Here is a 15,940-nt window from a genome sequence, read left to right as displayed (position 1 = left end):
CAACCAACAGAGTTGCTACTGTTAGGGGGCCTATAGACTATGCACACCAGTGACTTTTTCCCCTTATTTTTCCTTATCTCCACCCAAACTATTTCAACATCCTGATCATTTGAGACAATATCATTTCTCACTATTGCAGTGATTCTATCCTTTATCAACAGAGCTACCCCAACTCCTTTTCCTGTGGGAAGCCTCCGACCACAAATTCAGGCCCATTATAAATGTGGAGTCTCATTCTTTCAGATTGTGAATTGTTTTAGCAGATTTTAAGATGGTAAATTTCTTTTTACTTTTCCTTTCTGTCTCTTTTTCCTCCCGCTCTGAATCCACTTTCCTTCCCTCTCTTTATTTCTCTTTCTGCACCTGATTTGACAATGAATTCACCCGCTTTAATTCGTCCTCCTTCCCAGTCCTTCCGCTGTTTATTTCCCAATCCTTCAATCTCATTGGTTAAGGAGCTAGCTTGTTGGTTGCCCTGTTCACTCAGGTTCCAGATGCCCCGTTTCTCTCACTGCAACGTTATCAGTTCACACTTTCAGCTACATTTTGTTGCAACAGGACATCTAACAGATGCTGTTAGTGGGCCTGCTGCAGCACAATCTGTCCCAATCAGTTGCTGTTTGGCTAATCTCTGGAGCAGAGCTCCTGCCGTTCAGCTCTTGCAGTCGGCTGTGGAGAAAAGTTGCTGCTGGTTAATTATTGCAATCAGTGCTGCGGGATAAACTGCTGTGGCTCAGCTGTGCAGTCAGTGGTGTGGAGACAAGTTGCGGCTGTTTAATTATTGCACTCAGTGATCCAGGAAAACTGCAGTCAAAGCTGTGGGAAACTGCTGCTATTTAATTAAGAACATAAGAAATAGGAGCAGGAGTAAGCCATTCGGCCCCTCGAGCCTGCTCCACCATTTAATAAGATCATGGCTGATCTTGTACCTCAACTCCACTTTCCTGCACTATCCCCATATCCCTTGATTCCCTTAATATCCAAAAATCTATTAATTTCTGTCTTGAATATACTCAAAGACTGAGCCTCTACAGCCCTTTGGGGTAGAGAATTCCAGAGGTTCTCCACCCTCTGAGTGAAGAAGTTTCTCCTCATCTTAGTCCTAAATGGCCGACCCCTTATACTGAGACTGTGACCACTGGTTCTAGACTCCTCAGCCAGAGGAAACATCTCCCTCATTCTGCTAAACTCTCGAGAATATAGGCCTAGTCTCACAATCCCCCATACCAGGAATCAGTCTGGTGAACCTTCATTGCCGTCCCTCAATGGCAAGTATATCCTTCCTTAGGTAAGGAGAGCAAAACTGTACACAATACTCCAGGAGCGGTCTCACCAGGGCCCTATATAATATAAGATGTCTTGAGGCCAAAATTGCCTCCGCCTTTAAGACCCATTGCCACCTCTAAGAGGCCTTACCGACTGGGGGCAGACAGATGGGCTGACCTGTCCTAAATTGCCCCTGGGCTGGGAGCAGCAGGAACGGGTTTCCACGCCACTCGTGCTGTCGCCCGTCGGGCACGCGCCGACCTCCTTCCGACCGGCGGCGAACCTCTTTCCGACCCCCGCAGGAAATTGCCCTGCAGGAAGCTGCGTGTGCCTGGGCGGCGCGCCCGCCCTTAAAGGGGAAGGCGCGCTGCCGGCACCCCCATTTTATTTTAATTATCAGCCAACTCCGAGGTCGGCCTGATAATGGTGGCAATGGGTTTGGCCGGGCCACCAACAGCCAGCCAACCATCCCTCCTTGGGTACCAGGCCGCTGGCCCCACCGAAACCCTCCCTGGTGGCAGAGCTTGCAGCGACCCTCCCCTTTAGCTGAAGGGGAGAGACATTGTGACGCGTCAGTGCGATGTGGCACGCCTGCGTCACGCTGATGTCAACAGCAACGTGCTGACGGCCGGTCTGATCCAAGGGCACTTCCGCCCCAACCAAAAAAAATAAACAAACAGCTGAATATTGCTCGAGTTTCTGCCCTATGGGTTGGGGCAGAGAGAAAACTACAAAACTGGGGAGTGTGCCAATTTTTCGTCGGGGGCAATTTTAGCCTCTTTTACGTTTATACTCAAATCCTCTTGTAATAAAGGCCAACATACCATTTACTTTCTTAATTGCTTGCTGGATCTGCATGCTAACTTTCAGTGATTCATGTACAAGGACACCCAGGTCCCTCTGAATACCAACACTATACAATCTTGCACCATTTATAAAATACTCTGCTTTTCTATTATTCCTACCACTCACTTAGCCTGTCAATATCACAGTGCTGTTTAATTATTGCCATCAGTGCTGCGGGAAATTGCTGCTGTTTAATTATTGCAGTTAATGCTGTGAGGAACTGCTGCTGTTTAATTATAAGAACATAAGAAATAGGAGCAGGAGTAGGCCATCTGGCCCCTCGAGCCTGCTCCACCATTCAATAAGATCATGGCTGATCTGATCCTGGACTCAACTCCACTTCCCCGCCAGCTCCTCATAACCCTTTACTCCTTTAACTTTCAAAAATCTGACTATCTCTACCTTAAATATATTCAAAGACCCAGTCTCCATAGCTCTCCGGGGTAGAGAATTCCAAAGATTCACGACACTCTGACAGAAGAAATTCCTCCTCATTTCCGTTTTAAATGGGTGATCCCTCATTATGAAACTATGCTCCCTAGTTCTAAATTCCCCCATGAGGGGAAACATCCTCTCTGCACCTACCCTGTCAAACCCCCACATAATCTTATACATTTGAATAAAATCACCTCATTCTTCTAAACTCCAATGAGAAAAGGCCCAACCTGCTCAACCTTTCTTCATATGACAACCTCTTCATCTCAGGAATCAACCTCGTGAAACTTCTCTGAACTGCCTCCAATGCAAATATATTCCTCCTTAAATAAGAAGACCACAATTTTACAGTTGTAGCAGGACTTCCCTGCTTTTATACTCCATCCCCTTTGCAATAAAGGCCAACATTCCATTTGCTTTCCTAACTACTTGCTGTACCTGCTTGCTAACATTTTGTGTTTCATGTACAAGGACCGCCAGATCCCTCTGTACTACAGTATTTTGTAATCTCTCCCCATTTAGATAATAATTTCCTTTTTTATTTTTCCTACCAAAGTGGATAACCTCAATGTTCCCATATTATACTCCATCTGCAAAATTTTTGCCCACTCACTTAGCCTATCTATATCCCTTTGCAGATTCTTTGCGTCCTCCTCAAAACTTGCTTTCCCACCTATCTTTGTATCATCAGCAAATGTGGTTATATTATACTTGGTCTCTTCATCCAAGTCATTAACATAGATTGTAAATAGTTGAGGCCCCAGCACCGATCCCTGTGGCACCCCACTCATTACAGTTTGCCAACCACTATCCATGATGATATATTACCCAAAACCAAGTGAGCTCTTATCTTGTGCAGTAACCTTTTATATGGCATCTTATCAAATGCCTTCTGGAAATCCAAATACACGACACCCACTGGTTTCCCCTTTATCCAACCTGCTCATTGCATCCTCAAAGAACTCCAGCAAATTTGTCAAACATGATTTCTCTTTCATAAAACCATGCTGACTCTGCTTGACTGCATTATGATTTTCTAAATGTCCTGCTACTACTTCCTTAATGATGGACTCCAGCATTTTCCCAATGACAGATGTTGGGCAAACTGGTCTATAGTTTTCTGCTTTCTGTCTCCCTCCTTTCTTAAATAGAGGTGTTACATTTGTGGTTTTACAATCTGCTAAGACCTCACCAGAATCCAGGGGATTTTGGGAGATTACAACAAAAGCATCCACTATCTCTGAAGCCATTTCTTTTAAGATCTTGCAGTCAATGATCCAGAAAAATCACTGCTGTTTAATTATTGCACTTAGAGCTGCGGGAAATTGCTGCTGTTTAATTATTGCAGTCAGGGCTGCGGGAAATTGCTGCTGTTTAATTATTGCAGTCAGGGCTGTGGGGAAACTGCAGTTTAATTATTGCAGTCAGGGCTGCAGGAAACTGCTGTTTAATTATTGCAGTCAGGGCTGCAGGAAACTGCTGTTTAATTATTGCAGTCAGGGCTGTGGGGAAACTGCTGTTTAATTATTGCAGTCAGGGCTGCAGGAAACTGCTGTTTAATTATTGCAGTCAGGGCTGTGGGAAACTGCTGTTTAATTATTGCAGTCAGGGCTGCGGGAAACTGCTGTTTAATTATTGCAGTCAGGGCTGCGGGAAACTGCTGTTTAATTATTGCAGTCAGGGCTGCGGGAAACTGCTGTTTAATTATTGCAGTCAGGGCTGCAGGAAACTGCTGTTTAATTATTGCAGTCAGGGCTGCGGGAAACTGCTGTTTAATTATTGCAGTCAGGGCTGTGGGGAAACTGCTGTTTAATTATTGCAGTCAGGGCTGTGGGAAAACTGCTGTTTAATTATTGCAGTCAGGGCTGCGGGAAAACTGCTGTTTAATTATTGCAGTCAGGGCTGTGGGAAAACTGCTGTTTAATTATTGCAGTCAGGGCTGTGGGGAAACTGCTGTTTAATTATTGCAGTCAGGGCTGCGGGGAAACTGCTGTTTAATTATTGCAGTCAGGGCTGTGGGAAACTGCAGTTTAATTATTGCAGTCAGAGCTGCAGGAAACTGCTGTTTAATTATTGCAGTCAGGGCTGCGGGAAACTGCTGTTTAATTATTGCAGTCAGGGCTGTGGGGAAACTGCTGTTTAATTATTGCAGTCAGGGCTGTGGGAAAACTGCTGTTTAATTATTGCAGTCAGGACTGCAGGAAACTGCTGTTTAATTATTGCAGTCAGGGCTGTGGGAAAACTGCTGTTTAATTATTGCAGTCAGGGCTGCAGGAAACTGCAGTTTAATTATTGCAGTCAGGGCTGCAGGAAACTGCTGTTTAATTATTGCAGTCAGGGCTGCGGGAAACTGCTGTTTAATTATTGCAGTCAGGGCTGTGGGGAAACTGCTGTTTAATTATTGCAGTCAGGGCTGTGGGGAAACTGCTGTTTAATTATTGCAGTCAGGGCTGCGGGAAACTGCTGTTTAATTATTGTAGTCAGGGCTGCAGGAAACTGCTGTTTAATTATTGCAGTCAGGGCTGTGGGGAAACTGCTGTTTAATTATTGCAGTCAGGGCTGTGGGGAAACTGCTGTTTAATTATTGCAGTCAGGGCTGTGGGAAAACTGCTGTTTAATTATTGCAGTCAGGGCTGTGGGAAAACTGCTGTTTAATTATTGCAGTCAGGGCTGTGGGGAAACTGCTGTTTAATTATTGCAGTCAGGGCTGTGGGAAAACTGCTGTTTAATTATTGCAGTCAGGGCTGTGGGGAAACTGCTGTTTAATTATTGCAGTCAGGGCTGCAGGAAACTGCTGTTTAATTATTGCAGTCAGGGCTGTGGGGAAACTGCTGTTTAATTATTGCAGTCAGGGCTGCGGGAAACTGCTGTTTAATTATTGTAGTCAGGGCTGCAGGAAACTGCTGTTTAATTATTGCAGTCAGGGCTGTGGGGAAACTGCTGTTTAATTATTGCAGTCAGGGCTGCGGGAAACTGCTGTTTAATTATTGCAGTCAGGGCTGCAGGAAACTGCTGTTTAATTATTGCAGTCAGGGCTGCAGGAAACTGCTGTTTAATTATTGCAGTCAGGGCTGTGGGGAAAATGCTGCTGTTCAGCTGCGCTATGTGAAAGTTATGACAGTTTTTGCTGCAGGGAAAGGCAGTAACACTTGATTTAATATCCTCGAAAATATGAAAGCATTATCTATTTCTTTTGTTTTCAGATGTTGAAGCTGTAAATCAAATTGGATCAACGCAACCTGTCTGTTGATGTTTAACCACAAATGTCTGTTTACATGGGAGCTGTGCACTGGTTCTGAAAAACTATTATAGTGCTGGCGAGATTTGCCTAGACCTTTGTCTCCTCAACTACCTGAGTAAAATTCTGTGTGGATACACATAGACATAGTGGAAAGGTGAGATTCCCTTGGCGCTTGCTTGTATCCTATCATTAGCACTGGTGTAGTGTCAGATCAAACCTGAGCCAACTCACTTTGTCCCTTCGTTTCGATTGATATTGTAGCACATTTCTACTTCAAAATGCCTGCTTTGGTGTTTGACTGAGAAAATGGTGGACATACAGACATTCTCAGATGTAATGTCTGTAAGCTTGTAATGTTTGGTGCTCCACATTGTGGATGTGGACGTATTGTGTACTGCAACTGCAGAGTTAATAAATAAACAGAACCAGGCAGATTCCGGAGGCTTCCGAGAGAGCTGCCTGCCATGTTAGAAGCTGTGTGTGCTTGTGCTCTATGAAGATATCATATTTGGTGATGAGTAGGGATTTTTCGGATGTTTTAAAGCTTAAATTTTGTTGGGGAAGGATTCAGCCAGCCGACAGAGAGACTTTGGAAGTTTCTTTTTTGGAAAAAATCTACAAAATCCGAGGTAAAATACAGCACACGGTTTGAACAGCTAGAGATTAAAATGGCAGGTGTAATCGGACATTTGGGGGAATATAGACACAACTGGGAACATTTTAAAGTGTATGTGGATCGGCTAGAAATGTATTTCACTGCAAATAACATAATCGAAGTTCCAGACAATGCAGCCCAGAACCGGGCTGTGTTGGAACATAAGAAAGCGATCTTCTTATCGGAGGCGGGTCCGGCATTGTACGAAACCTTTGTAAATCTGCTTGTGCATGACGAGCCAAAGGACACAACGCTTAAAGAGATTTTAACGAAGCTGGAGCAGCACTATAACCCCAAACCGTTAGAAATTGCTGAAAGCTACCATTTTTGGATTCGGTATCAAAAGACTGATGAAAATATCAGTGATTACATCATAGCATTAAAAAAGCTATCGATGCACTGTAATTTTGGAAACTTTCAAAACCGAGCATTACGGGATCGTTTTGTTTGTGGGGTGAAAAATGATGCGATCAGAAGGAAGTTATTGATGACGGATGACTTGACTTTTGAGATTGCTTGTCAGACAGATGGGCATGGCCGAACAATATTCACGAGAGTTAAATAATAATTATGGTCATCATTCAACCGAGGTAAATCACCTGCAGGTTCAAAGTAAAAGATGGTGGGGGCCCAAAGTCTCAGAAACTGGAAATTCTAACAGAGCGTCGAAGTCGTGTTATCGGTGCCTGGGACAATACATTGCTCAACATTGTCCATATGTGAAGGCAGGGTGTTTCTTCTGCAGAAGACTGGGCATCTTGCATAGGCATGCCGACTGAAGGGTAAACCAGCTTTTAAAGCTATGAGTCCAGTGTTCAAAGCTATGAGTAGAAATCCCAAGAGACTACATAGCATTGAAGAACAACAACAGGATGAGGAGATGTTAAAGTTACACGTCATCAGGAGCACGAGGTTAACGGACAGCTATTCGGAAAGCATCAAAATCCACATAGATATTGTGGGATTCAAGATACCAATGGAAATTGACACGGGTGCATCCGTGAGTGTACTACTGGAGTCACTGTATCTCGACAAATTGCGTGATTTCCAACTGGAGAAATCCATGATAGAGCTGCGAGGCTACTCGGGAGAGAAAATTCCTGCGGTAGGTCGTATCACCATACCGGTGAAATATAAATATCAATTTCAGAACTTGCTTCTAAGAGTAGTGAAAGGAGACAAGCCTGCCTTACTAAGAAGAAATTGGTTGAGCTCACTGAAGCTGGATTGGAGTAAGATTTTCTGTGTGGAAGCGAGATTTTCATTAACGGATGAGGTTATCAAGAAGTATCTGAAGGTGTTCTGCGAAATGGGCAGTCCGATCCAAGGCTTCAAGGCGAGTGTCAGGGTACAGAAGGACGCTAGATCAGTTTACTACAAGTCACGTTCCGTACCATATGCACTCAAGGAGAAAGTTGAGCAAGAACTCAAAAGACTAGAAACTGAGAACATTATTTGTAAGATAGATCAATGTAATTGGGCTACACCCATTGTTGTTGTACCTAAGTCCGATTGTAAGGTAAGATTGTGTGGTGATTATAAAGTAACCGTAAACCAGATTCTAGAGGATAATGTCCCCAATACATTGCCGAATATAGAAGATTTGTTCACAAAACTGACAGGTAGTCAGATCTTCTGAAAACTGGATCTTACGAATGCCTACTTACAGCTTGAATTACATGAGGAGTTCAAGTCATGTTTGACTATAAATACTCATCTAGGCCTATATCAATTTAATAGGCTACTGTTTGGAGTGTCTTCTGCCCCTGCCATGTTCCAAGGGGTGATGAACCAGATTTTGCAAGGTATTGAAGGGGTAGTATGTTATTTGGATGACATACTAATTTCAGCACCAAATCGGCAAATTCATAATAACATATTGAAAGAAGTCCTCAAACGGCTAGAGAAGCACAGAGTATGAGTGTCTGCACGTAATGTGTGAGTTATTTAAAAACTCAGTGGAGTACTTAGGGTACAGAATAGACAAAGATGGTTTACATCCAACCATGGAAAAATTGGATGCAATTAGAAATGCACCCACTCCCAGGAATGCCACTGAACTTCGTTCATTCTTTGGTCTTTTGAACTATTATGGGAAGTTCCTACCAAATTTGGCTACAGTATTACATCCACTGAATGAACTATTGAAAAAACAGGTCCATTGGAAGTGGTCAAAAGAATGCGATACAGCATTCTAGGAGTGTAAAAGCAAATTGGTAGAGAGCACCATGTTAGTTCACTATGACATATCTAAGGAAATTAAGCTAGCATGTGATGCCTCTCCGAATGGAGTTGGGGCAGTGATCTCTCATGTATTAAGTAGTGGGGAGGAGAGACCAATTGCTTTTGCTTCACGCACTCTCAGTGCCAGTGAGAATAATTATGCGCAAATTGAAAGGGAAGCTTTGGCATTAATTTTTGGGGTCAAGAAGTTTCACAAATACTTGTATGGTCATAAGTTTACCATCGTTACGGACCATAAGCCCCTAACAGCAATCCTCCATCCAAAGTCCCCAGTTCCAACATTAGCTGCAGCCCGAATGCAGAGATGGGCTTCGATTTTGTCAGCATATACATATGATATTGAATACAGACGATCAGCTGATCACAGTAATGCTGATGCAATGTCTAGATTGCCTTCCCCATCAGAAGTTACACCCGATAGGGAAGAAGTGTTTTATTTTTCATACATTGATGAACTGCCAGTCACAGCTGAAGAGATTGGTAGAGCAACCAAATGTGACCCAGTGATGTCAAAGGTGTATGAGTATATTGCAAATGGATGGCCAAACCAGGTAACAGACAAAGATAAACATCCATTCGTCATTCGTAGGAATTAATTATCAGTCGATAAAGATTGTATCATGTGGGGTGCAAGAGTGGTTATACCAAATAAATTCAGGTCCAAATCATTAGGAGACCTCCATGACCAGCACTTGGGAATGTGCATGACCAAGTGTTTTGCACGCAGTTATTTATGGTGGCCAGGTCTTGATAAAGATATAGAGTACATCGTGAGTCAGTGTACGACATGTCAATTGGTAAGCAAGCAACCACCACCAGTACCATTACAGTCATGGAAATGGCCTCCCAGGGTGTGGCAAAGGCTACATATTGATTTAGCTGAGTTAGAAGGACAACAATTGTTCATTGTGATTGATAGCCATTCGAAGTGGGTTGAGATGTTTCCAATGTGGAAAATAACAAGTAAAGCATTGGACATTTTACGAAAATTATTTTCTTCATTTGGCCTCCCTGAAGAAATTGTTTTGGATAATGGACTACAATTTCGTTCAGAAGAATTTGCACAATTCACGAGCAAAAGCAGTGTGAAACATACCAAGGTTCCACCATACCATCCTGCTTCGAATGGTGCAGCAGAGCGCACTGTACAAATTGTAAAACATGCCCTCATAAAACAAATGTTAGATCCAAATCCAAGGAAATGACAGTTGTCATTGGATCACAAATTGGCTAATTTTTTGATTACATATCGAAATACTCCTCATACAACTACTGGTAGAACACCAGCAGAGTTGTTTCTCAAACGAGAGCCACGAACCAGATTCTCGTTCTTAAAACCAAATTTGGCACAGTCCGTAGAAGAGACACAATTAAGACAGAAAGAGAATCATGATAGAGGTAGAGAAAAAGAGAGAAGTGTGACATTAAATCAGAAGGTGAGAGTGAAGAACCATCACCATAAATGGTTAAAGTGGTTACCAGGAAGAGTGGTGAAGATATGTGGTCCTCGCACATATTTGGTAAAGATGTTTGATAATGGACAGGTTAGGTTTGTTCATATTGATCATATTTTACCTAGACATGGAAGGAGTTGAAGATGGGAATGATTCAATTATTTCTGACTCATCAGATAGTTTTGATATACCAGTAGCAAATCCTAAATCCAATGTACTGGAAACAAATCCAGGAGAGAATCAGAATGAAAGTCTGAGTCCGAGTCAGGAAAATAAAGAGCCTGAAGTTAGAGTGAGTTCAAATGAAAATCAAGGAAATTCCGTGGAGGAAAACGTTCCCCAGGATGAGCCTCGAATGAGTTTAGATTCGAGACCATGTTTGGAAGGTTCTGTTTGAGAGTGAAGGTATCCTCTTCAAAACAGAAAACAAGTGGTAAAGTTAAATTTGTAAATATGGAAAAAAATAAGTTTATATCCTGTGTTATGTATAAACATGAAAGTTATGTATGATGTTTGTTGTAATAACTTCTTCAGTAAGGAGGGAGAAGTGTAATGTGTGTAGGCTTGTAATGTTTGTAGCTCCACACTATGGATGTGGATGTATTGTGTACTGCAACTGCATAGTTAATAATAAACAGAATCAGGCAGATTCCGGAGGCTTCCGAGAGAGCTGCCTGCCATGTAGGAAGCTGTGTGTGCTTTTGCTCTGTGAATATATCACATCAGAGGAGTTGTATAAATAAAATTATCAAAACAAACTAGTATCAGCCCAACATGAAAGTAGCAGAAGGAATGTCATGCAATCGTTTGTAAGCTAATGTCACAAATAATTATTTTTAGATTATTATTACATAACCACCTGGGACAGACTTATAGGCACGTACTTAACCCTAAACTTTGCTCCGCCTTTAAAACGCGTTATCAATAATATCAAAGTATTTGTGAATTATCCACACATTGCCCTGAAAGGTTACTCTTTTTTTAGGTAATATATTATGAATTTCTCTCCTTTCTCCCATTTTCTGTATGCATTTAAATAAATTGAATCTTTCGAGTGAAATCCAAACAAGGGATTAAATTCTACTGAAAAAGGAGGTTGAGGCAAAAATATTATTTTAATAAACTGTTTCAAAAACTTTCACTAGCAGCACCCACTGTCCACAACTGGTATGACAAGTTGAAAAACAACTACTGAACTAATAAAGGCTTACTGTATAACAGTACAATGCAAAGGACACTGTTGACTGTGGTGAGGGTCTGTGAATGCTGAAATCATTAATGTCTGCAACACTTCAACTGGACAATTATGTGGGGGTTTTAGCTGGGACTGGTAAACAATATTAACCAGATATTCATATTATTAGTGAAGATAGAGTAATTAACTCATCGGTGAAAAAGCACAACTGTATGGAAACCCCCAAGCCTGGCAACAAGCAAGGGTCACCATTATGTCAATGAGTACTCAATTAAAGTTCATTTGCGGGTCATTGTACTTCGAGCACTTTCCATTGCTGCAGTATTCTCATCATAGCTTTTATTGAAATACCAGCGGGTCTTCCATGGCATTGCTCAGTGAGTCAAAAGATGTTTGCGAGTGTCCTGGCGAGAGACAGTGCAGGAAATGCATAGTGGCAATGTGTGTTTTGATTGCTTCCTGAGGTATTTACACCAGTCAGAAAAGTGTGATGGATTATGTGCACTACTGACACATTTGAAGTTTGTTCCATGCAAGAAATAACACATTAATAAATTAAATTAGGTAGCACAGTGATTACTTGTTTTGATAAATTACTTCTTTCTTCCTGTCCTTTTCAACACCACACATTATTCAGTCAAGCAATAAGATGAATACTTGCTTCCAGACCTTTGCTAAAGCTGCAATGCAGTGAGCAATGTGGAAGTACAGAAGATTGGTCATTGATAATTTCCTTTCCAAACTTCTCTCCCCCCTCCCTTTAGGGACACTCCCAGTATCATTTGTCAATTTCCTACAACAGCAAAACAGAGATGTAAATTTAACCATTTATAAAATTGTGGTATGAACCTATGCCAAGCAAATTTGATTAAACATCACTTCCCACATCCTCAAAACTTAATCAATGTTGGGACAGTTTATTGCATTCAGAACTGTGATGCTAGACGTCACCATCTAATTAAATCAATTACCCAAAGAGTATGATTACTCAGGAATAAATGCAGTTGTTAGCGGTGCAGTGTTACAGTAAGAACTGAGCGATGGGACACAGGTTCAGCCAATATAGGAAAACCCCTAAGGGCAAGGGGGAGGAAGGAAAGGTCCTGGTCCATGGAGAGGGGGAAATATCAGAAGAGTCACAAACAATGACCTCTTCCACCTCTGCCACAAGCCAGTATCAAGGCAACATTGCTGTAGGCCTAAGGGTAAATTGTCTGCCCTCCTTCTAGATTGCAAGGAATGTCTTTCCTACTGGTGTATAAGTTATAAAAAGTACATTTAGAATCTGTGCATTTTACTTCCTGGTTTGCTTTTTGTGAGAATCCTTCAATGTGATTGGCTGCTTAGCCTGCTTGATGACATCACTGTTGCTGTAGGCTGGAGATCCACTTGTGTTGGCGGTAGGTTCAAACAAAGGTTGGTAGAAGTGCCACAGTGATTACTAGGTCTTTATGGGCAACTTTCTTCGAGGTCAATGGCAAAATCTTTCGCTACGCTGCTGACTGCAAATTCTGGGCCAATGAGATTTGTGAGGAACGTTGAGGAAGCTATTGAGAATCATTTAAACTAGATTGATTGATAAAATAATAAAAATTAAAATGACATCACCGGCACCACCTTTAAGGGCGGCCATGCTGCCAACCAACAAGAAGTGCACCGACAGAAAATGCTGTCGGGGGCACCGGCCGGCAGCGCCGCTCCCGCGGGGCAATTCCACAAAAGGGATATTTCCTGCGGGGCAATTCCAGAAAGGGGGTCACCGCCTGTCAGTAAGGGGTCGGCGTTTGCATGCCGCGGCAGGGAAACAGGCGGAGCGGTCCCCTATACCGTTCTGACCCTGAGAAAGGGCAATTTACAAAATGGTGGCCCCTCCGCGGAGAGTCAGCGCCAATTCTGCGCTGCCCTGTGGCCGCCGCTTTCAGACGGCCAGAGGCCTTATCGGAATGGGTAATTTTGGCCCCTCTGTGTATTACAGAACAGTGTGATGGGTATAGTATTATAGTGGATATGTGATTGGGCTAGTAATCTAGAGCCATTGACTAATAATCCAGAAAATGTGAGTATAATTGAGTCCCACACTAACATGGTCGACTCTTAATTTTCCCCTGAAGTGGCCTAGAAAGCCACCCAGTTGTAGCAAACTGCTACTGCCACCTTTTGAGGCCATGGGCAATAAATCCTGGCATTGCTAGCAATGCCCACATCCAAGAATTAATTGTTTAAGAATTGAACCTGATCTGACAAAGATCACTTGATCGCAGCTACAAGATCTCATTTCCATGATTGTTGGGAATATTTTGATGCTTGTCACCTAGGAATGTGAAGTAACTTGATCTCCGCAAATATTTCCTTGAGAAAAGAGCATTTCAGTAGAAATTTTAGTTGGAAAAGTCTGCCATTATCTTAATCTTGGAGTGTCAGCTGTGGCTCAGTGGGTAGCACACTCACCTGAGTCAGAAGGTTGTGGGTTCACCTCCCACTCCAGGGTCTTGAGCACATAAATCTAGGCTGACACTCCAGTGCATTGCTGAGGGAGAGCTGCACTGTTCGAGGTGCAATTTTTTGGATGAAACGTTAAACCGAGGCCCTGTCTGCTCTTTCAGGTGGACATAAAAGATCTCATGGCAATATTTTGAAGAGCAGGGGAGTTATCCCTGGTGTCCTGGCCAATAGTTATCCCTCAGTCAACATAATAAAAACAGATTATCTGGTCCTGATCACATTTCTGAGCGCAAATTGGCTGCCAGGTTTCCCACATTAAAACAGTGACTACACTCCAAAAGTACTTCATTGGCTGTAAAGTGCTTTGAGATGTCCATTGGTCATGAAAGGCACTATTTAATGCAAGTCTTTCTTTCTTTCAGTTCACAGTGTGAAGGGAAGGGCTATTTTAGAGAAAGACCCATGCAAGAGGAAAGAAGAAAACAATATTGGGCTTGAATTTGCAGTCGGAGGCTTCCCGCGGGCGAATGGCATCGAATCGCAGGAATAGTCCGAACCTACCCAAGGATCCCGGCAGTTTCGCACGCCTGGAGCTCTACGCATATGCCTGAGTAAAGGTTCACAGGCGCCCTGGGATCACGTGAGCCAGGCTAACCCATCAAAAAGGGCAATCCCCATTTTGCTTCTGGGGATTCCATTGCCGTACGGAATCCCCATAAGCATGAATAGGAATCCCCTAAAAAACACAATTACACACCAGTTAAATAAAAATAAATCATTGCATGTTCAAAATTCATTAAAATACAATTAAATTAAACATGTAAAACAAAAATGTAATTTTTTGAAAAACAAATGTAAACATTTTAAAGGGGCTAAAAATAATCAATATTGGTTTAAATTCTTACGGCGTACACCTAAGAGTCTTGAGGGAATTCACTGGGCAGTAGTAGGGCAACTAGCCACACACGCCGCCAGCGAATGTCCAATCCCCGGGGATGACACATCGCAAGTCCTGGATTTTCGCGCACCTGCAGTATACGGAAACCCTGAATCTGAGGGGCCCTTACGGCCGCATACCTGTCCAGAAAATCCGGCCCACTGTCTTCCATTATATCTGTCAATGGGCTAAAGCTTCTTGGAAAGTGGGAATAAAACTGTAAACTGTGGTTTTCTGAGAATTCATTTATTGTAATTGCTGCACATTTCTTCCAAGCTGCCGTCTGTAATCTTTCTGAATTTATGTCCCGAGTACTTCTCCATGTTCCACCTGCTTCTTACAGTGAGCCGTTCAAGCTCCATTTCGGAACAATTTCCATCTGTTGGCTTCATGGCCATTTTATTAAATCTCATTTCCTTGTGTCTTACAGTGAAAGTGTTTGGCTATTTTGTTTTTCTCAGTCTTCATCAGTTATGGGCAGTGCCTAACCACGTTGACCCCTCAGCCAAAGCAGCCAGTTTCTGATCTCCACACCCTTGCCCTAAGGTCCCTCCAGCCAGGGCCACCATCAGTCAAGGCTCGAAGAATACAGTTTATAGGGTTTAAAAAAAAAACAATGACATTATATCAACAATTCATACTTCTGTAAATCAATGCAGGACTAATTCATCTAACCGTAAAGATTGTGAGTTTGCCAAACAAAGTCATTTACTTTAGTTATGTTCTAAGGCCCCGATATTGGTGGCCTTACTGCCTACTGCCGCCGAGTTTTGCTGCCGTTTTTCTCTCCTCGCCATTTTCTGCTTGGGCTGGAGCGGGCGGGTGGGGTGTACCGCCGGGAACCGCCCGCTGACACCCTCTGGCGGCCAAATAGCGTAAGTGGCCTCCTGCCCGCCGAGCTGCCAGATTGGTGCGGGTGGGAGTTGGCGCCAGCAGGGGGAAGGACTGCTGCGTGGAGGCTGTTCTAACCCTGATGGTAAGTACAAAGAAGGGAAAAAAGGGTAAGTAAAAATATTTTTTAAATTTTTTTTGCAGCGACTTACCTGGATGGGGTCCCCTGAAGATGTTCCGGTGTTTTTTTTTGTTTCCCATAATTTTTTCTTTGCAGGTCCCCCACCCTCCCCGGGCCTGACTCCATCCTCACTGCCACTTGGACGGCACGAGCCTTTGCTGCCAAAATTGACGGCTTAAGCCATTATTTTGCCGGTTGGTACTATTTTAGAGG

General features: G+C 42.9%; 1 protein-coding gene across 1 annotated transcript in view; it reads right to left on the bottom strand.

The window, feature by feature from the left end:
- LOC139272598 (ALK tyrosine kinase receptor-like) overlaps window positions 1-15,940 on the bottom strand; it is a 1,661,561-nt gene that overhangs the window by 1,355,216 nt on the left and 290,405 nt on the right. The gene's annotated exons all lie outside the window — the stretch shown is intronic.

Source organism: Pristiophorus japonicus, chromosome 9 (assembly GCF_044704955.1).
Source record: "Pristiophorus japonicus isolate sPriJap1 chromosome 9, sPriJap1.hap1, whole genome shotgun sequence".
NCBI lineage: Eukaryota > Metazoa > Chordata > Chondrichthyes > Pristiophoridae > Pristiophorus > Pristiophorus japonicus.
Note: the sequence above shows the minus strand (reverse complement) of the source record. Positions and strands in the feature narration are given on the sequence as shown.